Here is a 2,782-nt window from a genome sequence, read left to right as displayed (position 1 = left end):
ACTATTGGAGAAGCAAGCAAAAAGAGTGGGATGTTGGTACTGTATTTTTTTGAGACCTTGTGCCTATGGAAATTACTAATAATACTGTCTTTAAGTGAATTCTGCCCCTGAAGAGAGGCGGGCAGTTAGCCAGGAGTAGGTTTCTCTGCCATCAAAACCCCTGGTAGTGCCCCTCCAGCAGCATCCTCAGCAGTGCTCCTGTTGTATCCACATGGCAACATAAAATCTCACAGTAAAGAATGAGCTTTGGTCATCCTTGCTCACGCAGACAAATGTGACAATTCCCTTTCTTCAACAGCTGAAGAATCGGGTCTCTTGTAACTGTCCTCTGTGAAACATGTTCAGCTTTCTAGCTAGTAGGTAGCTTATTTTGAATGGGCCCAACTCCTTAGTAAGTTTTCCTTTTATGTCCACTCCTATCAAAGAATTCAGAGCTCACACATATAAGGACTGCAGGATCTTACTTCCTGCAAAGAAGTTCACTGTAGCCACTTTTGTTTCTTAAACTCTTGTCTTGGAAATGCCTTATCATCTGGTCTAACCTCAGAAATGACCGAACTCAGTACTTACCCATAGAGATATGCGCAGAAGAGCATGGTATTGATCTGAGAAGCTTAATAAGTCTCAAAACTGGATTCAAAAAACTTGACTACACCCTAAAGACATTTAGAGGGTTTGTACACTAAGTCAACCCTTCCTGTCCGAGCCACTTTATCATCCAACACAGGAAGATAACACACGCTTTCAGTTTCATGATGGTTGCTTTATGCTATCCTAGGATAGCAGCTGATAAAAGACACTCTCACCTCAGCAATGCTGGGAACACCTCTTGTCTACAGGTCTAGTCACCTGTGCCTTGCTTCTCACCAGAGAAGAGTTCAGGGTGAATAGCCTGAGAGTGTCCCTGTGCTATCCTGTGCTGACACCAGCACACAAGAATGTGGATTTGGTATGACCCTCCTCCAGACCCAACAGTCAAATGCAGTATCCCCTCAATCGCAGAAATGAGTTATTCCTTCTAACTCGGGACCAACCTGCTGGCATCAAACAACTTGGTTCTTCTTGCTTCAGCAGCAGAACATTTTAACCAGTCTTACTTGGCCTATAAACGTGTTGATACTCTCAGGGCTTTTGCTTTCCAGCTTTACCAGCTCACGGAGGATCTGCTCTTGCTTCAACCTGTGTTGTGGTACGTAGCAATAATCAGTGAGGATAAGCTGTACCGGCTCTGGGGGGACCGGGACTGAACCGAGCACATGTGAAGGATCAACACTTGATGCACAAAACCCGTTGTCCAACACTCCCCACCCTGTGCTCTGCTACTGCTTAGTAAGACTTGAGCACTAAGGAAAAGCACAGCCAGAAACCAGATCAGCTCTTCTAAATTAATGAATAGTGAAAAACACATACTCAGCTGCCCTGCAGGTTATCCCACAGAAGGATCATTCACGTCTACTCCTTCGTAAGCACAAAATCCCTGCGAGCAAGGCCTTTCATGTGATTCAGTTAGTTGTGCACCAAACTCAAATGAGAATTTACTCTTGCATAATATTAAATACAGTCAGCTGCAAAAGCAGGCTCTTTCTCACCACATCTTACCCTGCATTGGTGATCTTGTGTAAGAGAGGCTAATCTTGCTTCAGAGCAGTAAGTAGGTAAGCTGGTTTTGATCACAGAAAAAACAGATTGGTGGAAGTGCTAGTGAGCTTAGCAGTACCATAAACACTAATGTGGAGGTGAACTCATGCAGTCCCATGTAGCAGATCCTCTCCTTGCTAAAAGGTGGAGCAAGCAGATGAGGAGAGAAAAAAATAAAAATGCACAAAATGAGAACAAAAAATTCAAAATACTAACAGCATCCCACTGGAGAGATCAGAATGCTGATTTGTACTTTCAGGTCCTGGGACTTCTCTGTTCATTGGTACCTCATAGCATTAACAGAAGGATGGTTTTACAGGTTTGAGCAGCTGCTCTGCCTCCCCGAAGGCAAGGGCTTCATTAGAAGTTACCAACCAGGCAGGGAAAGAAAGCTGCTTTCAATTTTCAGCACTTCACCTTCAGGCAAGGACTCCGTCTACAAGTGTGAGGGTGGATTTAAACAGGAGAGTAATCTCTCCTGATCACTCACTGTCTCTCCTCACATTTCTAAGTGCTCTGGAAAGAAACTTCTAGAACTGCTGATGGAGGTGGCGCGGTATTGGCACTGGGTGACTGCATGGTGGCCTGTGCGTGAAGAGGCCAGGACTGCCCCATGCCAGATACAGCTGCTTCCAGCCAGCTCCGATGGACACACCGCAGAGCAGGGCTGAGCACCTCAGCCAAGGTGGTGATACTGCTAAGAAAATGTATTTAAGAAAGAGCACGAGAAACAGCAGCAAAAACACCAAGGTCAGTGAAAAAAGAGGAAGAGGTGCTTTAAGCATCAGAGCACAGATTCCCCTGCAGTGCATGGAAAGGACCTCACTGGAGCACATGAATATTTCCTGAAGGAAGTATTCCTGGAGAGCCTGTACCTCCAGGAATATTTCATGCACATGAATATTTCCTGCAGGTTTATCCTGAAAGACTGCAGCCCATGGGAATGATCCACAGTGGAGAAAAGGGAAAGTGTGAGGAGGCAGAAGCAGAAGAAAGGAGCAGTTATGGACTTAGAGCAACCCCAGTTCCCCATCTGCCTTGCACCACTTGAGGCAGGCTGTAAGGTAGAGAAATTGGGAATGAAGATGCAAAGTTCAGCCTCGAAAATGGGTAGATGAGGTAAGAGAAAATTATTGGTTTAGTC

Source organism: Hirundo rustica, chromosome 2 (assembly GCF_015227805.2).
Source record: "Hirundo rustica isolate bHirRus1 chromosome 2, bHirRus1.pri.v3, whole genome shotgun sequence".
Lineage (NCBI taxonomy): Eukaryota > Metazoa > Chordata > Aves > Passeriformes > Hirundinidae > Hirundo > Hirundo rustica.
The sequence above is the reverse complement of the archived record's forward strand: the minus strand, read 5'-3'. Positions refer to the sequence as shown.